The sequence below is a fragment of the Loxodonta africana genome, chromosome 15, assembly GCF_030014295.1.
Source record: "Loxodonta africana isolate mLoxAfr1 chromosome 15, mLoxAfr1.hap2, whole genome shotgun sequence".
Lineage (NCBI taxonomy): Eukaryota > Metazoa > Chordata > Mammalia > Proboscidea > Elephantidae > Loxodonta > Loxodonta africana.
In genome coordinates, this window is record NC_087356.1 from 32,264,096 (window position 1) to 32,289,720 (window position 25,625).

Consider the following 25,625-nt stretch of genomic DNA (forward strand, 5'->3'; position numbering starts at 1 on the left):
ATATATTTAAAATGCTTAGTAGAATGTTTGGCACATTGCAAGCCCTCAATAAATACCATTTTTACTAAGTAATGACTAAATGGAAACCCTGGTGGCATAGTGGTTAAGAGCTATGGCTGCTAGCCAAAAAAGTTTGACAGTACTAATCCACCAGGTGCCCCTTGGAAACTCTATGGGGCAGTTCTACTCTGTCCTATGGGGTCACTATGAGTTGGAATCAACTTGACAGCAGTGGTTGGTTGGTTGGTTGGTTGGTTGGTTGGTTGGTTGGTTGGTTGGTTGGTTGGTTATGACTCAATGACTAATATACTGCCCCAGCACTATGAAGGAAATAAAAGTAATGCTACAGGATGATTTGTTTTTCTAACATGATTTGTAATCAATACTTATGAAAGATCAGAGAGAACGTAAAATCCCATTTTCAGTTTGCTTCTTAGCATCTGTGGTGTGCTAATCTATTAACTCATTACCTATTTTCATTTTTTAATTTATTACAGCATCAGGATAAAAAACATTACATTTTATTGGATTGTACAACATATTGCCTTCTATGATCATCTAACATTGTAGATGGTGCTATTTTGTTATCAGCTGGCATATGTGACTAAATATTTGTTCAGTATAATTAGAAATCTTTGGGCAGTGAGGAGAAATGCTGCACCTAAATGCACTCATTTTCTGAGTCTTGAAATTCCCAACAGTTACAGTAAAACTTGGTTGAAATACTAGAGGTAGAATTTCACAAATCTATTTGCTTCCCAACGTATTTATACATCAAGAAAAGACTTAATCATTGTCATTCCTGACCTTTGCTCTCTGCCAATGAGAGAAATACTTTATCAATGAATGGCTACAAGTGACCTTTCATAATCTTACTATATATTTTCTTCTGGAGAGAAGCGTGTGGTAGAGTGGCTATCAAGAAATAGGCCCTGCTCATCTGCCTCTTTGGAAATAAATGGTGAGAAGAAGGCTTGAACTGATTATTCTGTATGTGTGAAAATTGAAGTCTAGAGTTATACAATGACTTGTACAAGCTGAGAGAAGATTAAGAAGCAGGGTTTATATCAGAGAACACTTCTCAAAGCAGTCATCTGTTGAGGAAGGAAGCTAGTTAGAGCAGGGGATTGAAAAAGAAGGAAGTCACGCATAATGATCTAGCTTAGCAGATTTTGTCAACTATTTGCACTCCATAACTTCCATCTACTTAAGTTAGGATGCTATTTTTGTAGACAAAAATGGAATTATAGATGTCTTAAATGCTGTTGTTGTTGACATCAAGTTGATTCTGACTGATGGTGATCCCATGTTTGCAAAGTAGAACAGGTCTAAAGAGTTTTCAAGACTGTGGCCTTTTGGAAGCAATTCGCCAGGCCTGTCTTTTGAGGTACCTGTGGATGTATTTGAACTGCCAACCTTTTGGCTAGTAGTCAAGTACTTAACCATTTGCACTACCTGGGGACTCAATTGTCTTAAATCAAATTAGAAAATCAGAAGAAATATGCATCACAAAAACATGAACCTTAATAAAGTTTGTCTTCTTGCATTTTTCTTTTTCATCTCTGTCATAAGCCACAGACATATGAGAAGGGCCACAAGCATGAGGATTCTTGGCACCATGGCTGCCCTGTTGTTATCCAGAGCACAGAAAAGCTATGTGCATGGGTGAGGATACGGAGGCACTGTGGAGCAGTGCATTCTAATGCAATTTTGACCTTTGTTCATGCACCTCTCATATTCTATTGATGACAGTCACAAAACATCTTCCACTATTTGTGAAAAGTGAATCAATGTATATTTTTTAAAACTTTGAAGCAATGCAGACTAAGATTAAAGAGTGACAATATATATAGATGTTCAATGAGGATTTTAGTCCTCTGATTTGAAAGATGAAGATGACATAAATAAGGCTCTGCTTTTGGCTGTGCTACAGGAACCTCATGATATTCTATAGGTTTTCTTGATTCCTTTACTTATAAATGACATTTTAGTTTCCTACCATGGGGAATATTTTGAATAGCTATCATTATCCCGAAATCTGAGTCAATACTGTAGTTTCAGAGGCCAGATTGAGTCAGTTGCAATTATTAAAAGCAAAAATGTGGGCAAAGCATCATCCTTAAGACTCTCCATTTCTCCATCACCTCTCAAGAAGGAAATGGATTGGGTTTAGAAATCCTCAAGTGTGGATTAATAGGTTTAAATCACAGAAAAGTAAATATACTATGTAAAAGTGTATAAGCCAGGACTAAATATAAAAGTATGGATCAAAATGCTTCCTGATATGTTACAATATGGACTTTTAATTAATAATAGGGATCTTTACTCCACACTAGCTGGGCACAATGAAATGTATTAGTGGTCTTTGAGGAAGGTGAAACTGATATCGTGCATTCTAGAAAGAAATATTCCTATTCCTATTGCATTATTTAAAAGAAGCAATCGTTAGGTGCACTTAAGCAACATTTGCTCAAGTGCTGTGGCTGCTAACCAAAGGGTCGGGAGTTCGAATCCACCAGGTGCTCTTTGGAAATGCTATGGGGCAGTTCTACTCTGTCCAAAAGGTAGCTATGAGTTGGAATTGACTCGACAGCACTGTGTTTTTTCTGGGCAAGCATCATTTAGTTAGTGAACTATCCAGCTATCGGTTATAGTCTACTGAAATGAAAGAATAAATGCTTCTTTCTGCAAACACAGGACAATATATTCTGTGTATTTATAGATAATCCCCATTAATTACCACTTTAGTGTTACTTGTATTTCTGTGAGGTGGGTTGAGAAATCATTAAGGAATTTTAAAAAGCTTGGTACTCTAAGAAACGCTTTCAGTTTTTTAAATCCAAATTAGGATTACCACTATAAAATCTTGGCATTTTAAAATATGCGTACTAAAGTTATTTTTGTCGTATATGATATTTTTCCTACTAAAATGACATTACATTTGGTGAAAAACAACAATGCTCAGATATATAATTGTGCTGCCAATGCAGAAGTAGATTAAACATTTCATGATATTTACCTCCAACCTAGAAACCCTTGGATAAGTGTAGAAAATAGAAGCGGGAATCCAGAAAAATTTCTTTAAAGAAAAAAAGTGACAATTTTTCATATTTTTCTTCAAGATTTACAAGACTATTAGACCCTCACCTCATATGTGCAAAACTGACAAAGGAAGTTAGTTTCTCAATTCAGAAAAAGTGAAACAAAACAAAACCCAACAACAACGAAAAGGTCTTTTGCAATTAAGAGAAATGGAATCTGTTTCTGAGGAAAGAGAAAGCTTTTGACTAGGGCTGCCTCAGAAACCCTGGTGGCATAGTAAATAAGTGCTATGCCTGCTAACCAAAAGGCTGGCAGTCCAAATCCACCAGGTGTTCCTTGGAAACTCTATGGGGTAGTTCCACTCTGCTCTATAGGGTCACTAGGAGCCTGATTCTGAATCAACTCAACAGCAGTGGTATGGGAGTGCTGGCTCAGCAAGATTCAGTTGGCTGTATAGAACATCACAGTATTTCCAGTGGATACCAGTCATATTGGTGTGTAGGCTCTCCCAATCTGGCTTCTGACTAGTCTCTCTTTCCAGCAAAGTCATTTCACCAGGCAAAAACTTCCCTCCTTACATAACCTCCTAGATGTCCCCAGTCCTCCTCTTAAAATCCCTTTAAAAGGTTAAAGCAGGATCATGGTTATTGGTGTGGGTGGGGGGGCAAAGTTTTTTTTCCTTAAGTGTGCTGTTGTTCAGGTTTAATACACCTTTCCACAAGGTAATAAGAGAAAGACCTTTGTAACCTGCTGAACTTCTGTGAGTTTTCCCAAATAAACCTTATTTAAGCCCATTCTACATGTTGAGTTGGTATAGACTTGATGGCAATGTTTTTTTTGTTTTTTTTTAATATGTTGTTGGAAACCCTGGTGGCATAGTGGTTAAGCACTATGGCTCCTAACCAAATGGTTGGCAGTTTGAATCCACCAGGTGCTCTGTGGAAACTCTATGGGGCAGTTCTACTCTGTTCTATAGGGTTGTTGTAAGTCAGAATCACTTGATGGCAATGGGTTTGGTTTTTGGTTCTATAAGTTGTTAGTATATATGTGTGTGTGTGGTGGGGATTTGAGAGGGCAGTGCCCATATTCCTTGCACAAGAACATGACAACCAAAGTAGACATCAAAATCCCTAGGTTGCTCTCACATTGAGAAATAGTTAGGCCTTATATATGCTAGTAAAAATCGTTTTACCATAAAGATGGTTGATTCACAATAGCTATGTAGAGATATATTTTCTTCTTCAATTAACATTCAACTTTTAAAATGTGAAACCCTCTGATGCTTATTTTCCACAAGCTTTTGTCATGGTCTTGCACTACTCTGAATTATTTCTATCTAAAAAACTTGGTTATATGATCACCAGTAGCCAGTATTGGTTACCATCTCTCAAAAGAGTCTATGTAAATATATTTTTAAAAAAATTGTCTTCATTGAACCTTTAGCCAGAATAGTGAGGAAAGAAGCATCCTGGGTAACCCGGACAGCTGAACAGAGAGAGAAATAAGAAAATGAAAATGTGTTGTACTAACACTCTAAAAAATACGTTTGATTCCCAAGGCTGTTATTAACTAAAAAATTTACATTAATGGTGTCACTTCAGATTCTTGAGCTTCAGCTTCCTCATTTCTCAGATAAGGGTTTATAGCCAAATGAGAACAAAAAACAAGGCCTGTTTTGGATCTCAGAGTCTGAGACTCCAGGTGATATATATAGATATAGGTGATTTGATATAAATAATTATATATACATGTATATGATTTTCAATAAATTTAATTTTAATTCAAAAATATACTTTTAAACTTTGTTCAAGACAGTCTAAACATTGATAAATTCACAGATATGTCAGAATCTTACACAGTCTTAGGAAACTCATTCTCAAGATCCTTTTTTTTTTTAAGTATTATGTCAGGTATTATGAAAAATGGACCAAAAATTTGCTGTAATCATAAATATCCTCAACTTTATTTTCCTAGCATGTAATTCCTAATAAATTATGTGGATCAAATATCCACACAACAGATTCTTTTATCCTTGGTGTTCTATTTGGTAGCTCTTCACAATTCACTTTTTACAGTTTTTGACAGTCATCTCATCTGTCTTTGACTTAAAAAAAAAAGAATCTTAGGGTTGAGAAATAAACAATGATAGTTCTCATTTGAACTTGGGTCACCTATGCAATTACCCATCTCTGCAGTAAAGCTCTTCCAATTTATGGGCGCGTATCTCTAGTTGTCTGAGATTTTTATGCTCAGTGAATCTCAGAGATACTAGAGATGGCCATACTATGTTAAATGTACGTGTACGTGTTCCATCTGAATCCTGTAATAATACTGTCATTATGGAGTCTCTCCTATTACCGTGTTATACAGATGATGGAACTGCGCCCTGGAGTGGTAACTAATTTGTGTAAGGAAGCACAGGCTTTCTTGCTGAGGGGTTGGATTTGATTTTGACATCTCTACGAATCAGTAGCCAGTGATTTGAAAGGTAAGAACCAAATAATAATCTGAGGGGACAGTTTTGGTTGGGACAGTTTGTAGAAGCTCAGACAATGACAAAAATTTGTAAGATAAAGTAGTATATGAAACCAAAACACCCAAACCCATTGCGGTCAAGTGGATTCCAACTCATAGTGACCCTATAAATTGGGGGTTAAATGAGTGGTATAGTATAAAAAATGAGTGGTAGTGGTTATAAATGCCCTAAAATTGTGATTTTGTGGAATTATATTACTTTTCATTACCAGTCCCTGTCTCCCAATTTTTGTTGGTTATATCACAATAAACTCTCTATATTAATAAATGAGAAGAAGTGTATAATTAAGGTATTTGTTATTATTATTGCAGCCATTGAGTCGACTTATGTATAACAGAACAAAACATTCCCCAGTTCTACACCATCGTCATCATCCTTGGTAAGTTTGCATCAACTGTTGTGGCTACCGTGTCACGTGTTTAGAATTATGCTAATAGTTCCAGAAGTAAAACAAAACAAAACAAATATTTAAATTATGTTTTTCTTCTTGGGAAAAGGACTGGGTATGAAGAATTGAACTTGTGAGCTGATGTGACTTCTACTGTTCACATATTTTGACTTGTGTGTGAATTACTTTTTAAATCAAAATAAACTAAATCTATGAACAATCTCATAGTATTTAACTTAAAATTTTGGTGACATGAGGGATTAACTAGGATAATATGAAACATACGATTGTTACAAAAACAGGCAGAAAGCCTTAAAAAAGATAACAGTAATGGAAGAAATCCAGAGGCCCTGGTGGGACAGTGGCTAAAGCACTCAGCTGCTAACAGGCCAGTGGTTCAAATTCACCAGCTGCACTTCACGGAACAAAGATGTGGCAGTCTGCTTCCATAAAGGTTACAGTGTTAGACATCCTAAAAGGCAGTCCTACTCTGTCCTATAAGTTCGACTTGATGCCAATGAGTTTGTTTTTGTTTTTTTAAATTACAGTTTACCTCATTGAATTCATCAAGACACCACAGGTAATTATAAGGTCATATGAACATTTTCTGAGCATTTAAGAAGATGGTAAACTTTCCAATGTATTTTTAAATGGGACCATAACTGTGAAACCAAAAATTGATGAAAGATATGATGTGCACATATACACACACACACACACAAAGACACAACACCCTCAGATCAATCTCAATCACAGATATAAATGAAAACCTTAATTAGGATTTTGACAAGATTCCAGCAGAATATTCAAGTAAAATGCACATGTTCAATTTACTAGTTTTCTAAGACTGCAAAAGCAATTCAACATACACATCTATACGATTCAACATATACATACATTTAATAGATCAAAGAATGAAAATCTACTTTATTATCTTACCGAGCATCAAAAATGTATTTAAAAATCAATTATAATTCCTAATCTGTTCCCTTTGAGTCGATTCCGACTCATAGGGACCCTACAGGACAGAGTAGAACTGCCCTATAGGGTTTCCAAGAAGCTGCTGGTGGATTCGAAATGCTGAACTTTTGGCTAGCAGATGAGCTCTTAACCACTGAATTCCTAAAAGAACAATGATTATTAAAAGAGTAATTTTAAAATGGGATTACTGTGGCAATTATGTATATTATAAATCAAGGATCAATATTATATTAAATAATAAAATTCTAGATGAATTCTTCTTAATCAAAATGGTTTCTATTATTAGTCATCATTGCTCTAGAAGCCATAGTCCATGCAAAAGACCATGACAATGACAGAAGATATAAATATTAGAAAATAATAGAAAAGAGAAATACATATATATATTTGTATATAATTAAGGGGGAAAAATCATAATTTTTTATATTGATAAAGTGTCATTTTACTTAATCCCTCTTTTTTTTGTTTTTTGAGGTGTTGGGCAAGTGGATTTAGTTTTATGTTTCTAAAACATTGTTATTTTTCATACTGGTTGATATATTTTTTCAATATTTCATACACATTATAAGGAAATACTCATAAATGTTGGTAAACTTCATTTCACTAATGTTTGTTACAGTGAAAAACTATAGACAACATAAATATCTACCAATAATGAGAGCTTTATGACATAGCTTAATGGAATATGCATATTTAATGAGGCATTTTTAGTTAGAGCACCAAAATTACGATTTTTAAAATTTCATTTCTATATTATCATGTTAAATTTCTTAGATATTACAAAATGCATATTTTCTAATATTTCAATAACAAATATATGTTGTTACAAACTATATTTTATATTAAAATGATCTTTTGTTATCTAATAAAAATGTATTACAAAAAACAAATCTTATAGATGTTTCAAAGTATGAGTAATTTTAGTCAAGAATTATCAGGTAATACTTCATGGAAGTAGTCAGAATTGTTCTTGCAATAAAGGATAAACATGACGGTAAAGCCCTATAAGCCAAACAAAATGCATAGGTAAAGCTGTGACCAGAACACTATTTCACTGCATTTGGGGTGAAGGGTGAAATGTAACATCCTCAGTAATAAAAAATTTAAGTCTTTAGATGTTTAAGACTATAAACTGTTCACTATTGTCGATTTCCTGAACTATAAAATGTGAGATTTGGAGGAAATAATTTTTAAAGAAAAATTCCAGGTCTACCATAGGAAGAATCTTTACAATGTCCAAAGTCAGACATCCAAAATGTCCCTCTAATTCTTCTGCACCATTTTCTAAAAAGAGTGTTGGGTTTAACACCACTTCTTTCCCTGTGCCCAAATCAGATGCAGGGATGTTACAGGCAACACCTGTCATATACTTCAATTGTGTGATATATTGAAAAGTGAAATAAAGTGACGTTTTTAGAATCATCTAACTACTGCATATATTAGAAAAAAATACTTAAAATATTTTTAGAAATATCTAGATAGTTCTAATCATTTTAAAATACCTAATCTTTAAATGATTAAAGACATATCTAAAATCAATAAGTTTCTACCTTAAGAAACTACAGAAAGGCAAGAAATTTAAGCCTAAAACAAATGGACTGAATAATAAAAAATAAAAATCCGTGAAATTAAAAACAAGTAAACAATAGAGAAAATCAATGAAATCAAAAACTGTGTCTTTGAAAATATCAATAGAACTGATAAAACTCTACTCAAGATAAGGAAAAAAAGAGAAGAAGACAAAATTTCTGAATCAGAAATAAAATAGTTGTCATAACTAATTACTTCATGGACGTCAAAGAATAATAAAAAAATATTATTTACAACTCTGTGCCCACAAACTTGATAACTTAAATGAAATGGACCAATTCATTGAAAGACACAAACTAGCAAATCTCTGACAAGAAACAGATAATCTGAATAAGCCCATATCCATTAAAGAAATTAAATCAATAATTAATAACCTTCCAAATAATAAAACGAAAGGCCCAATGACTTCACTGGTAAATTTTACTCAATATTTAAGGAAGAAGTAATATAATTCTCCACAATATTCCAGAAAATAGAAGCAGAGGGAACAATTCCTAACACATTCTATGATATCAGCATTAATCTAACACCAAAACTAAATAAAGATATTGCCAAGAAAGGAAACTAAAACTACATAACAATATCTTTCATGAACATTGATATAAAAAACCTGAACAAAGTATTAGCAAGTCAAATCTAACAGCGTATAAAAAGAATTATACACCATAACCAAGTAGGTTTTATTCCAGGTAAGCAGCTGGTTCAGTGTTTGAAAAGCAATTAAAGCAATCCACCACATCGAAATGAAGAAAAACCGTATGATCTCATCAATTGATGTTGAATGGCCTGTTTAAAAATATCTTTAATTTCTAAACATTTACTTTGGAGCTACGTAATAAAACTGTTTTCCTGTTTTAATACTTGAAGTAAACGCATATTTCCATTTATAAATCTCAAAATTACTCCCATTTGCGAATCAAAGACCATTATTCAAAGCTGACTTGACTGCCTTGTAGGTACATTCACACTTAACTATTCTGGGCCCTACTATTGAATTTTTTTTATTAAGTATTTCAAATAGATGTTGTAATATTTTATAATTATAAAATATATACCCATTAACCCATTTCTTTCAACTTTATTCCAACTCATAGCAACCCTAGAAGACAGACTAGAACTGCCCCATGGGATTCCCAATGGAGCGGCTGGTGGCTTTGAACTGCCAACCATTTGATTACCAGCTGAGCTCTTAACCACTGCACCATAAGAGCTGTATAGTGCTTGAAAATGAATTTGTGTAAGAGATAATATTTGATAAAACCTCGTCATCATCACATAAATTATTCTTGTCCATTTAGGACTCTAATAAAATATATATGCAAATATAATTACCGTCTTTATAGGTGTTTTTTGATAGGTATATCAATAAAGTAGAAACAGAGTGTATGAAATTGCCTTTGAACAAGCACATTATATCAGATTCTAAGGGGACTGTTGGAGCCAGGTGTCCCACTGCCCAACCTCAAAACCAAACAGCAATGGGTTTCCCAGCTGCTACTCAGGTGGTGGAAACCCTGGTGGCGTAGTGGTTAAGTGCTACCGCTGCTAACCAAATGGTCAGCAGTTCGAATCTGCCAGGTGCTCCTTGGGAACTCTATGGGACAGTTCTACTCTGTCCCATAGGGTCGTTATGAGTCAGAATCGACTAGATGGCACTGGGTGATTTTGTTTACTCAGGTGGTGGTTAAGTGTTGGCTCCAAAGAATTGCTACGCATATGACAACAGTTTTAGGAAAAGTGAAATCTATAGGAGGATATACAAGGTATTTTGAAGCATAGGTGTTAACTCCAAAACCAATTTCTCCTGACAGGCTTTACGGCCAATGAGAATTAATATTTTGAACCTTGTCACATAAAATTGAAAAACTGAACTGCAAACAAAAAGTAAAGAGAAGGAGGAGGAAGAAAGGGCAAGACGAGGAAATGAAGGAGAAGAATAAGAGAAAGCAGAAGGAGAAGGAGTACTCGTAGCATGAGGAGGAGGAAAAGAAAGGAAACTGAGGGAACAGATTGAATTGGGAATAATTGCATGTATCTTTGAGATTGTTGTGTGTTTTTGTTCTGGATTCTGCCCTCGTATTTATACTTTATTTAGTTATAGAGTGAAAAAAAAAAATCATCCTGTCTTAGTTTGACTCAATGCATATTTGATGGCTGTATAATCTTTCAAGTTGCTTAGACTTAATTGTGGCATAAATCCTACCAAATTATTTCAATCTTTTTCCTGCAACAGTTTATCGATCTTTATCTTTCAGCAGATAATGTTGTCTCTTCCTCAAAAATAAAAAGAAGACTTTTAATCAGAGGCAGTTCCTTATTTTCTGCTCTCCTTTTGTAAATCTATTTCCTTTCCTTTTCTCCACATTTTAAGGGGAGTTTCCCACGCTGATAAAATTTGAATTCTTTTGAATTTATTCTAGAACAGTGTTTCCTCAGAAAATTGATGCCTGCTACATTTGTAAAATATAGTTTAAAAAAATGGAGTCATGAAATAAAAAGGACACATCACGTATAAATTTTCATTTTTTTGTCAGACTTATCATTAATGTCAAATTGGTTAAAAAAAAAGTTTCTAAATGCTTAATTTCTGTTCATTATGGAGTAGCCTATGGAAGAAATTTTGGCTGGCACTGATTTAGAGCCTAACCCTATACCCTCTAGTTACCCCTTCTCCAACATGATCACCACTATCATCCACAAACCCAATTTCCCCTTTTCTACTGGATTCTTTTCAGAAGCTTGCAAACACACATACAGCTCTTTCAAATCTAAAGTATAGAAGCAACACACACACAAGCAAAAAGAAATCCTTCACTCCATGTCTCCCCTTTTGAGTCTGTTTTATCTTTCTTCTTCCCCTCTAACTAATTTGCTTGGAAAAGTTGCCTCCCTCACGTGTTCCATTCTAGCCACCACCCTACTGAAATCTTGTTCCATCAATCCTGCAGAAAATACCAATAGCATGCTTTTAATGGCAACCTAATTGCTAATTCCAAGTGATTTTGAAGAATCCTTATCTTGTGCAATCTTTCACAGTGTTTGTCACTGTTGATCAGTTGGTTGAAATTCATTCCTTTTGGGGGATGCTTAATATTCTTGGTTAGTTTTTTTTCTTAACTTCTCTGATTAGTTTTCAGTCACCTTCATTGGCTTCATTTTTTCATGTGGGTCATTAACTATTTGTACTCTCCAGGATACCTCCTCAGCCTTCTTAATTTTTGCTCTACATTTTTCCCTCATACTACCATGCATATTTTTATTTTTCATAACTACCAACTCATCTAATTATTTAACACAAAATGAGTTTTTAATGAATTAGTGAACTGCTAAATTTCTGTTTCCATCTCTTAGCCTGCATATTTTACTGTCTTCTGTATATCTCCAACTGTTATGGCCTACTTCATCCCTCTTCTTACAAATGAGTGCCTTGGCTTCTATTTTTCATTCTCAAGAGAGGCACAAACATTCCACTAAATCAGAAACCAGAGAGTTATTCCAGACTCCTCTCACCCAATCCAAATTTCTTTAGTTAGACAGTGTTCCAGGTTTTATCTCCTAAAATGTCTCTGATCTATTCCTATCTGCTTCCGTAACAAAAAAAAAGTCACTATCAATTCAGGTTCTAAGTCCATCATGTATAATTCTACCCACCAATATATCCTGCATAACTGAATTGTTATAATCTTTCTATTTTGCAATTCTGATTCTGACACCTCTAACGTGAAACCATTCAATGGCCCCCTGGTTTCTGCAGAACAATTTTAACGTTCTCCATTTTGCTGAGAACACAGAGATGGGACTTTTTCACCTGGAGTATATCTCTTTTCAGTCTTCTCAAGTAACTTTCCCATCATATACCCTATGTTCCAACACACAAAATGATTTGTAAGTCATCAAACTACCCATGTTTATAAAAACATGTACCTTTGTGCATAATTCCTCTTCTTTCTCCTTAGCTACCTATACATAGTTTTGTCACATCAAATTTCTACTAATTCTTTAAGGCTCAGTTTCATTTCTTTTGAGAAGTGGATTTCCCCATTGGGCTTTTTGATATAATACCTTGTACATACTGATATTGCAGCACTCATTATATTCTTCACTGGATACTAGACTGTAGGTGAACATAAACAATGTCCAACTTGTATCTCAATTTCCAGCAACTAACTCAGTGTCTGACATGTTATAGTTGTTCCATAGACAGGAAGACAGATAAATGTTGACAAAGGACTGGCATGTCATTGTTCATCAGTTTGTTAGATTTAAAAGGCAATAAGATATGACGAAAAGATTAAAGAGGCAGGTAAGCAAAAGGTAGACATTCAAATTTAAATTATACTACTCAGGCCTATCTGTCCTTAACATTTTGGTGCATATTAAGGCAAATAGGACGTAAGAAAGAAAAACCTCACAAGGATATGTAAAAACCATTTACTTCACTAATGATAATAAAATTAGTGTGAATTAAAACAACATTGGGTACTCTTTTAAAAGGAAAATCAAATCCTGCAATGAATTTAAAATCTCTTAATATACTGAGTTGAGAAACTGTAAATATAAAAGTATATAAAAACAAATTAATCATTCCCTTTTGTTTTCCCTTTCCCTTTCTTTCTAGAGAGAGAAACATTCAGACTAAACTTTCAGTAATAATTACTCTTCCACACCCAGTCTGTTTTTCCTCAATGGCTTTCCTTTAAACTTTAGCTCATTTTGCTTTTAAATAACTAATCTGTCTTTGTTGGCCAGAGGAGGAGAGGGATGAGTACCTACGATAGAAGGAAAAGAGGAGCAGGTAAGGAGGAAGGAGAAAAGTATGTGCAAAGGATATCTGGCAAATTCACACTATGTGATAAGGATCCCTACCCTGTGAACCTACCCTTCTCTCAGCTCCTTTCCAATCCTTCAGATTTCAAAGGCTTCTTCTCAGAGCACTTAAAGTATATTCCCCTTCTCATTGATTTGTGGTTTCTTTTCAAAGACCTCACTATCTCAATGCTTTGTTGTCAGTTGTGTTAAACCAACAACTCCCTCCATCTGTCACTCCCTAGTAAGCTGTCAATTTCCTTGCAGTCATTTATCCTTTGCTAATTGCAAAATAGAGACCACTGCCCTTAGTGACTCCCACAGGGCTTTCCACTCATGTATAAAATACACTCAAAGATTTCCTACTGTCTATTCCACTTTTTAAAGTTGAAGATATCTAATTTTATTAAAATTTAGAAACATATTTAAGGAACAACTTTTGATTCTCCTTTAAGACTCGTTTCTTATTATTAGCAATCTACTACCTACTTTTTTTTTTTTTTAATCCAAATAATTAGTCTCTTTTGTGGATGGGTCCTGTTACGTGATGAATAGCACCATCAGCCTTAGCATTTGCCCATTCATTCTGCAAATTAAACATTATCCTACCTTGAAGAAGCTCTGGTAAATTTTTACTTATGTCTATGCTTTTTTTTTTTTTCTGTCCTTCCTGTTTCCATTTGGTGCCAGAATGGAGATGCAAAGATGGCAAGAAAAACAGTGGTTTTATTATCTGTCTCCATCCAGAAACAAATGTTCTAGAATTCTTCCAAGAAAGACAATTCTTGAAGAGTTGCAAATAACAGCTTTAACTATAGAGAAATTTTGGCCATTTAGGCAGACATCCATACAGCTAAAAACTGATTATATCCTTAGCCATGCTTTGCATTTTCCATATGTCTTTCTAACAATAACAAAAATTCTATAACAACAAAACAAAAATGATAAATCTCAGTAAAAATGATGACAATGGTGGTGACGGTGGTGGTGAGGGGTAATGAGTTTGAGCACTTGCTGCATTCTCTCACTTATTTTTAGCTATGTTTTGCTTGTGAAACCTTACAACAATTCCCAGAGTTGGAATTGCTATCTCACTTTTATTAAAAAAAAAAAAAAAAAAAGGTAAGAAACTGAGGACTAGAGACGTTTAGTCTATGTCTTCCTTGAAAACAACTCTGCTGGAACCTCTGATAACTTTCAAGTAACTTCAAATAAAAAAAATAATTTTCAACATCCCATGGTGTCACTCATTTTAAGAGGAAGAGCTTTAAGCTCATGAAGATGAAATGATCTGTCCATGGTCACTCAACAGGTCAACGTCAAAGCAGGCCTCAAAACTGGATGCCCTGAGTCACAGTTTAGGCTTCCTTCCACGGCATCTAAAATGTCTCCAAAATTAGGATGCATAGTTTGACAACTGTGACTATGTGCAGTGGTAAATGGATAGACTATTTCAAATCCCTGACAGTCCAATATACATTCAACAAAGTACTCCTTATTCAGTTGACAAACAAAAGTGATGTCTTCTGCATTATTTAGTTTTGGAACAGTCTCTTCTTCCACTGGCACTGATGACAACTAATAGCATCGTGAATAGTCAGAAAAATATTTTTACTCTATTGCAAATTCTTAGGACTCTGCTTGTTGGTTTCTTTCCTATTAAAATGATAAGTAATTTGGTTTGAGTCCTTATTCTACTAGTGCGGTATTGATTCATCAGAAGTTATATAAATTCTGCAATATCTTGGCATATCATATGAATGTTATAAATATTATAGAATAACTATTATCCTCAGCCCAATAACTTCTGAAAATAATTGGTTAGCATTATGAAACCTGTAATTTCTCACAAAAGGAAAATACCCTGGAGCAATTGTACACCATCTTCACATATGTTCTGCCAAAAAGTTATATAAAAATGAACCTCACAGCCCAGAGCTGTAGCAATGCAATTAGATTTCTATTTTACAACTGAATATGCTGATTTCATTGGAAGGTGTTTAGTGACACCCAGTGCTATCGAGTCAATTCGGACTCATAGTGATATATTGTTCTTATTATGCCAAAATGTCATTGTTAGAGGTTGGAGAAGTTGAGTTACAATTAATTACATAGTGTCAGGGAATGACTTTGAGACAAGAGCCGTATGGAGCTACCATTGAGATGTAAATGAGACCCACATAAGTCTCAGTATTATTGATTCATTTGCTTTTTAGAATCTACCTCTCTACTCAAAGTATCTCCAGGGCTTAGAGGACAGAAGAGGGGACCGATGGCAGAGAAAAACCTGTGAGGTTGGATGGGTAATTTTATGGTTTAAACATTCCAAGATTCCTGAGATGAAGACACAAGTGATACTCATTGTGGGGAGATGCTGCTAGAGAAGGGCTACATGTGGTGAGCAAAATCTTCCCACACATATAAAACTCCCTCCATGGCAGAATTTCTCAATGCCTGTCCTGAAGACCCTAGTTTCCTAGGTCTGTGATAACAAACCAGCATGTGGGTTTACTAAAAGTACACCTTCTTCAGTCCAGTCGCAAATCTACCAAGTCAAAACCATGTAGATTTGGAGTCCAGGAATATATACTTTCAACACATTCCACAGGCAATTATTAGTGCTCACTGAAGTTTGGTAACCATTGGTCTCTCGCATTGGGTGACAGGCAATTGGAGGCAAGCAGGTGATTAACCACTGTTAAATTCCATAAGAAGCGTCAGTTGAGTTTCACTGGGAAGGCCCCCCACCACATCTGTGAAACTGGGAGAGATCCAGAAAGGTAATGGATATCACAGGTGTCCATGAGAAAAAAAAAAAAAGGTATCATGTATCCAGCCTCAGGTTTGTGTAGTTCCAGTCCCAAGGAAGATAGAGACATAAGGGTGACCTCATGTTAGGGGAATGTTGGTAACAAGGTAGGATACCAGAGAAGGAATTAGAAGACAGCTTGGATTTGAGAACATGGGGCTTGAGTTTAACTGTATTAACTATACTAAAACAAACCCATTCAACCATTTATTTAAGAAATTTTTGCAAAGTCCCACTGACCAAAACAAACAAACAAACAAACAAAAAAACTCCTCCACCAAAGAAATACATGGGCAAAACAGGGACCAAAAAATCAATAAGATTTAAATTGTAATGGGGACTTTTTTTTTAATCATGATTTGGATGAAGGTTTACAGAACAAACTAATTTCTTATTAAACAGTTAGTACATACATTGTTTTATGACATTGGTTAACAACCCGATGACATGTTAGTACTCTCCCTTCTCTACATTGGGTTCCCTATTACCAGTTTTCTTGTTCCCTCCTACCTTCTAGTCCTTGCTCCTGGGGTAGTATGCATATTTAGTTTCATTTCATCCTATGGGTCTGTCTAATCTTAGGCTAAAAGGTAAACTTCTGGAGTGACTTCATTATTGAGCTAAAAGGGCCGTACTCAGAGTTTCTCCAGCCTCTGTCAGGCCAGTAAGTCTGGTCTTTTTTCTGTGAGTTAGGATTTTGTTCTACATTTTTCTCCAGCTCTGTCTGGGGCTCTCTATTGTGATCTCTGTCAGAGCAGGGATCTAGTTATACTAGACTCAGTCTGGTGGAGGCCATGGTAGTTATGGTCTATTAGTCCTCTGGACTAATCTTTCCCTTGTGTCATTAGTTTTCTTTATTTTCCCTTGCTCCTGAGGAGGTGAGACCAGTGGAGTATCTTAGGTGACAGCTCACAGGCTTTTAAGACCCCAAATACTATTTACCAAAGTAGAATGTAGAACATTTTCTTTATAAACTATGTTATGCCAATTGAGCTAGATGTTTCCTAATACCATGGTTCTGTAATGGGGACTTTTTAATGGTTATTTATTTTTCTATAAAATGAGGACTGACGATCATGGTGATAGCATCGTATTTCATCCCATAAATCATGCTGTTTCATTGGCTCCCAGGGGAACAGAAACCTTTATTGGGGACCACAATCATTCCTTTTATGGCCTTCATTTAAAATGCAGCACTAGGACCTGGCTAGTTATTCCGGTACTTTCCCAGAAGTCGGCCACTCTCATAAAAGACCAAACATACGCAGTTGATATCTCCATAGCAAAGCAAGTGCTGTCGAGTCAATTCCAACTCATAGCGAACCTATAGGACAGAGTAGAGCTGTCCCACAGAGTTTCCAAGGAGCACCTGGCGGATTCGAACTGCTGGCCCTTTGGTTAGCAGCCTTAACACTTAACCACTACACCACCCGTGTTTCTGATATCTTCATAGAAGAGCTCATTTTCGTGAAAAACAGGGAGCCAAAAGTACTTCTCTGAAAATTATGGTCAATTAGATAAGAAAAACTGAGGAGGAAGAGGCGGAGGGAGGAAGAAACAGGGCGTGTCAGTGTAGCTAACACCCATTTCGAAGCTCTCAGCAGAGGAAAAAAACTCTCCTTCCTCCTAACATATGCAAACTCCTACTTATTAGTATTTTGAATTCACCTGTCATTCTCTACCTCATATTTATTACTGGTAATGTATTCATTTACTCAACACTTTTTTCTTTTTTTAGCTACTGTTAGTTTCCTAGAGCTGCCATAACAAAGTACCGAAAACAAGAGAAATTTATGGCCTCACAGTTGTGGAGTTTGTAAGTCTGAATTCAGGGTGTCAGCAAAACCATGCTCTCTCAGAGTCTTCTAGTAATGATCATTTCTTATCTCTCCCAGTTTCTGTTTGCAGGAGCAGCATAACTCCATCTTGCCTCCATCTGCACATGGCCATCTTCCCTCTGTACCTGTTTCATTGTTTTCCTCCTCTTTTATAAGGACCCCACCTAGATTGGCTAAGAACCCTCCCTACACTAGTAAGGCCTTATTGAGATTAACTGATAACATCTTTAAAGACTCCATTTTCAAAAAAGGTCACTTTTACAGGTACCAGGGATTAGGACTTCAACATACTTTTTTTAGGGGTACATGTCAATCCATATGCCTCCCATCTGTAATTTTGTCATACTGTGGTGGCTTGCATGTTGCTATGATGCTGAAAGCCATGCCACTGGTATTTCAAATACTAGCAGGGTCACTCATGGTGGACAGGTTTCAGGTGAGTTTCCAGATTAAGTCAGACTAGGAAGAAAGGTCTGACAATCTAATTCTGAAAATTAGCCAATGAAAAACTTTTGGATCACAATAGAATATTGTCCAATATAGTGTTGGAAGATGAGCCCCTAGTCTGGAAGTCACTAACAATAGCTGCAACAATGAACTTAAACACACTACCTATCTTGAAGATTATGTAGAACAGGCAACCTTTCGTTCTGTTATACATAAGGCCACTATGAGTCAGAACAGGCTTGATGGCAGCTCAGAACAACAATTCAATCCATAGCACCTCCTGATGTGTGCTATCTAGTACCCTAGAAACATCAGTACATAAGACTGTCAACATCCTTAAGCTCCTGAAGTTTGGAATTCTTTCTGTGATTTATCATTTTGTGATTTATTATGTCACCTCCCATGAAGAATATATGCCAAATGAAATAAAAGAATAGTATCATAAGTAAGGTTTGGTAGAGTTCATTCTGTACTTTCCTTTTCTTATATTCTTTTTAAAAGGCAGGCTAGAGTATTGTACAAAGACTTGTTTCTACCAATGTTTGATCAGTTTTTACTGTCTTTGATCAGATCAAAATGAGATGCTTTCTAGGACACTGAAACCATGAAAACAGACTTTGACCCCCTGAAGTAGGTGTGAACCATAATCTGGTGAGATATAAACTAATATTGTTCCACAAAAGTGCTGTATCTGATGGTAGTTGGAAGGGGGCTCTGACAGCTGGCAAAGGAAGGGTTGGAAAGACCAGTGACAATGAATTAGAACAATTAGAGTGCAATCTCTATAATCTCTAAATGTACCCAAAGTAGTAATTGCAAAGCGTTCCTTGCATGTTACAAGCAATTTTCTATCATTGTATTATCTTTATGTAATGTGAGAATACTTGTTGTTCTCGCTTCTGATTAGATTAAATTGCTGAGTTTTTGTTTACTTTTTAATACTCTTAAATGGGAGACATACTTTCTCAGGAGTTTCAGCTGCATGGTGCCTAATATAGAAAACATATATTACAGCTGTCATTCATACTACCCTGAGGGTAGACATCTTCTTTACTTTTCCCATTGGCTAAAGTTTCCAGATGGTAATAACTCTTCATGGGGATTTGGAACATTCTGCCCGAGAAAATACTACCTTTAGTGTGAGACAAGGAGTATCACAGACCGTATCATTCCTGATAAGCTCTAATATACACTTTTGACAGTAATGCTCATTTCTATTCTATCAGCACTAATACAACCGAATAACCCATTTATGCAATTTTCCATCTTTCTACGAGATGGATGAGTAAGTGTGATGTAAAAAGGATGACAAAATGAAATATGCAGTCTGGACAGAATAACCAGGGTAGCACATAAAATCACTAGCATCTGCCAATCCTTCTCCATCATTTGTCATTTGTTCTGTTACTGATTCTCACAGTTGTAATTACATGTCATGGAATAAATGTAATGGAAAGGTATTTTTCAGGTTTTCTTAAATACAGAATCAATGAAACAGACATTGAGGAAAAATGCAACTGGTATTGCTTGTCATTTTCACATTCTCAAGTTGGAGGAAAATGTACTTTTCAGGGCTTTTTTGGAAAAAAAAGTAGTACTGTTCAGGACACGGTTCTTAAGGAGGATAATTTCCAGGTCCTTAGAGAAAAGGTTCACCACCTCCTTGGATAAATGCACAATTTATAATGCTGAGTCATATCATTATTAATACATTTAATTATGTATTTTTGGACTCTTTTGACATAGAACATTAACAAAGATTTGGCAGATTTTAAAACATATTTGAGGTTTGTTACTTCCAAAATTTAAAAATATATTATAAATAAATGGTGTTTGAGCTATTAACATTTATCATGAGGATGCAGGAGAATTTAAAAATACCAAATGATTGTATTATTATCACAAAATATGGTTTATTTTACAATATTGACTAAACTTTTACTATTTCTATAAACTTGTAATAAATAAAACAGCACCATATTACACTGTGGCACGTATATATACATAATAGGAATGAAGAAAAATTCCAGGAAATGACCCAGGTATTACACACACACACACACACACACACACACACATTAATCTCTAGTAAAAGTAGAATTTCAAATTACTACAAAAGGATAGATTTTTCTGCAGAACGTGCTATGATTTGGGAGGAAATTTTGTTAAATTGGGGAAAATCATGTCAAATGAAGATTCACAATATACTAGTATTAGAAATTTAATCTCCCCAGAATATTTCTAGATTATATTCCACAAAGTATTTCATTCAAAAGCTTTTCAAAATTTGCAAGCTTTTGGTCTTTATAAACCACTGTACTTTGTTATTGTGGTTTGAATACATACGTAACAAAACATTTGCTATTTCAACAATCTTCACATGTACAGCTCAGTAACATTGCCTTATGTGCACCATGTTGTTAGCCACCACCATGGATGTTTCCAAGTTTTCCCATCACCCTTAATAGAAGCTGAATGTCCTCTAAATACTGAGTACTCCTTTTTGCGTCCTTCCCTCTCACCTCTGTTAAGCACTAGTAAACTTTGGCTTCTCCCGTATGTTTGTTTATTCTAGATATGGCATACAAAGTTTGTCCTTTTGTGGTTGGCTTATTTCACTCAGCTTAATGTTTACAAGATTCAGCCATGTTGTAGCATCGTCAGATCATTATGAAGGATTTTAAACTTTTATGCAAACTTCAATTCATCTACAGTCCTTTTGACTCTAAATGCATAAGAGGTGTTCTTATAGAAATTTCTACTTGGCTTGCTTATCACACCATTACTCAAAGAGCTCTTCAATAATAGCAGTTTATGTTTATACAAAAATGAATTTAAAATAATATCATTAAAAAAAATAGTGTCAGAATTATACCCTATTTAGACCCAGTGTACATGGAGAGAAAAACACATTGGGCTGGAATCAAGAAACCTATGTTTAAATGACGATCCTTTAATCACTAGTTGTGTGGTATAAACAAGTCACTAAACATGCCTGAGATCCAGTTTCATTACACAAAGGAAGTAAGGCAATTAACTGTCCAGTCACAGCGTGGATAATTTAAGTAACAATAGTGTAAACAGGGTAATCAAAAACTGTTAAAAAAAAAAAAAAAGTTTCAATGTATTATGGTGATTATAATGAAAACTTAGCTAGGAACAATAACAACCAAACTAGCAAAAAGCACATGAATAATAAAGTTGGCAAAAAAAAAAAAAAACTAAGGTAATTATTAACTACGCAGACCAATAGTTATCTTGTATATCTGTAGCTACATACTTCTTTGGCTCCTGTATAATTCACTATAGGTCTCATCTCTTCCACTTCCATGGCTTGGAATGGTATTTATATGCTGATTGTGTTATTTGTAGGTGCACATACAAGTGTGTGTATGTGTGTGACTTTTTTTCTCTCTTTCTATGGACACCTTCCCTTTGAGATAGCAACTTGTCTCATTCCTTTGGGTGTTTATTAATCCCACCTCAATGTCACCATTGTTGATGTTTGTTAGGTGCCATCAATGACTCATAATGATCTTGTGTACAACAAAATGAAACACTGCCCAGTCCCGCACCATCCTCACAATCATCGCTATATTTGAGCCTGTTGTTGCAGCCACTGTGTCAATTCATCTCATTGAGGGTCTTCTTCTTTTTCACTGACACTCTATTTTTCTGTGCATGATGTCCTTCTCAGTGATTGGTCCTTCCTGATGACATGTCCAAAGTAAGTAAGATGAAGTCTCGTCATCCTTGTTTCTAAGAAGCATCCTGTCTGTACTTTCTCTAAAATTGCTTTGTTCATACTTCTGGTAGTTCACTGTATATTCGATATTCTCCACAACATCACAACTGGAATGTGTCGGTTCTTTTTTGGTCTTCCTTTTTCTTTGCTCATCTTTCACATGTTTTTAGGTGATTGAAAGTATCATAGCTTATATCAGCTGCACCTTAGTCAGCAAAGTGACATCTTTGTTTTTTTAGATTTTAAAGAAATCTTTTGTTGCAGATTTGCCTCAATATTAAGAAGTCCAAAAGGGAACTTTTGATTCCATGCCTCTTGGCAATATTAGTGACACCAGCAACTAACTTGTTTCATAAATATTCTAGATGCTATACAAATTTTTTGTGTCCTCACAGTTTAATTTTTACAGAATTGACATCATTTACTAATGCCTTCTCTTAGAAATAACATGTGATCCTTAATTTTTGACCAATTTAAGTACATACTCTCATAAACTTACCTGCCTGGTGGAACAAAATTCTTGCATAGAGGATACACAGCGTGAAGATATTTTATTACAATCTAACTCTGAAAGAATCCAAGTATTGGCTTGTTCTCAATATGAAACTAAAATTTCGGAAGGTGTGTAGGGCATTAATCTGCTGCAGTTATTCACACTTGAACAAGCAGCCTGTTGATTTCCAGAATATCTGAGGCTGTCTCTCAATGCCCATGGCATAAACACAATAACCATTGAAAACCGTTATTGGATTCCTAGGTCCTCACAGAAGTAACTCACTGTAAAGGTTTATTTCTTTTATAATATTGATAAAGTTTAGGCTAGGAAAATATGACATTCCATTCTCCTTTGTATAATGGCTGGCAATTGGTAATTACTGTATTTCAGTCATGAAGGAACAATCTAAAGCATAGGAAATATGTTTTCCATTTCAAAGACCTATTAGAAGAAAACAAATAAGGATTAGGGCATAAACTTTTTTTTTCTCTCTCATCCAAATGTAGTGAAAACGGTAGGATGCCCTTTTATGCTAACTATGTCGAGGAAAGAATTGAAAGGCTTGCTGAGCCAGAAATATAAATGGCTTTGATAGCACTGGAGTTGCAAACCTTTATTTACATTCACTCAGTGTGAATATGAGCTTCCATATGGTCAAACCCATGGTTTATGAGTCTATGGGGGAAGGTTAATATGTTATCTGGCTCTTCTCACACAAATTATATTCTGATGGTCATCATTAGCTCTCTCATAGCTTTCTTTCTTTTATGAGCCTTCCCGAACTCTTCTCCCCCTTGGTCTCCAGGCAGATTCGCTCTTCCACCTGGCCAGTTCAATATCACTGACTCTGAAGACAGATGCCTTGCGTTTCTACTTAAGAAACGTAAAGCTTTGCTAAGGCATTTCCCTCAGAATCATTAAACTTTTTGGAATTTAGGTGTGGGAAAAAAAATAATCCAGGCACATGTTTGACTTCAGTTAGAAAATTCTATCTTGTAGTTATATTGGTGATGGTGAATGGTAATAACTATAGTCATTTCCCTTATGTAACATTAGCAAATACATATATATATATATATAAAAATATACATATGTATATTTCAAAGTTCTACTTTCAAATTCATTTTCTGAATCCAAATTCTCACTATATATCCTCTACCTTAAGATACATGTGCTCTAAGCAATGGATGAAATTGACAGATAGAAGATAAATATAAAACTGGCGAGATACCATAGTACACTTAATCACCCCTCCATTCATTCTGTCATTTATTCAATCACCACATATTTATAGAGGTTTTATCTTTAAAGTTTATTTCTTTCAACAAAAACCGAGATCCAGACTTGCCTGGGTGAGCCTGATACAGGTCTTCAAGGAGTTGGTCTGCATGAAAACATATTTTTTAGTCAGAAGAGAAAAGGTCGATTTTTGAATCATGGTCTACGAAGACACGAAGGCTGTGACTGTTAAACGGTAGAACCTCAATTAATAGTTTTTGATTGGATAGATGAATACATAGGAAAATCGTCTAAGTTTATCCTATAGCCAGTAGCAGCCAGGGAAGAAGTCCGTGAAAGGAAGATAATATATAGAAGAGTTGTTAAAGGAAATTACATGTTTAAGGGAGAGTGTTATTGTTTCCTTTTTCAGGTGATAGTGAGTTGAGCTTATTTATACACTGTAGAGAGAAAGAGCCAGTTGGGATGGAGTGAATGAATGTTCAAGAGAGGAGAAAATTGTTAGAATAGTTAATTTAAGAGGAAGGAAGAAATAGAGCCGAAATATAGATGGATGGATGGATATGCTTCAGACAGGTGGCAGGATGTCTTCTCTTCAGAAAGAGAAAACAAGAAGGTGAACGTGAACATGGAGGCTGACCAGGAGAAAAGAGTTTGGGGGAAGACAGGAGCTTGAGGATGAAGCCTCCTGAAAGTCTCTGTTTTCTGTATGAAGAAGATAAAATCATCTTTCAGGTTAAGCTGGAAGAGGTGTAGGAAGGGGCAAGTAGTAAAAGGATAATCAATAGACTAAGCTAATGAGAATCAGGTTGATGGATGAGGAGGAAGTGATCAGCATCTTGGCTGAAGCTACAGGCAGATCAGTGCCTGCAATTACCTGGAGTACTATTTCTCTGTCAACAAACTTATTGACAGAGGGCTATGAAAAAGGAGGTGTGTTATTGTACAGGGAGCGAGACCAAGAAACAAATCAAATTTTATTTGGAGTTTATTTTCTGCAGGTTAATGTAAGACATTTAAGTAATAATAATATAAAGAAATAGATCTCATGGTGTCATGGATTGAATTGTGTACCCCAAAAACATATGTCAACTTGGCTAGGCCATGATTCCCAGTACTGTGTGGTTGTCCTCCATTTTGTGATTGTAATTTTATGTTAAAGAGGATTAGGATGGGATTGTAACAGCCTTACTAGGGTCACATGCTGGATTCATTGTAAAGGGAGTTTCCCTGGGGTGTGGCCTGCACCATCTTTTATTTTACAAGAGATAAAAGGAAAAAAAGCAAGCAGAGAGGGGGGACCTCATACCCTCAAGAAGCAGCACTGGGAGCAGAGCATGTACTTTGGACCTGGGGTCTCTGTGCTGAGAATTTCCTAGTTCAGGGGAAGATTGATGAAAAAAAACTTTCTCCAGAGAGAGAAAGCGTTCATCTGGAGCTAGCAGCCCATATTCAGACTTCTAGCTTACTAGACTGTCAGAGAATAAACTTCTCTTTGTTAAAGCCATTCACTTGTGGTATTTCTGTTATAGCAGCACTAGATGACTAAGACACATGGCAATGTGCATGAATTTTACTTCCCAAAATAGACTTCAGGTTTCCTTAAAGAAGAGGTTATAATTTTACTTAAAGTGTAAGCCTCAGTGTTATCTATTCTTCCCCTGCTAGCCTGGACATATACCTCTCTTAGTTTCCAATTCTTTATAAA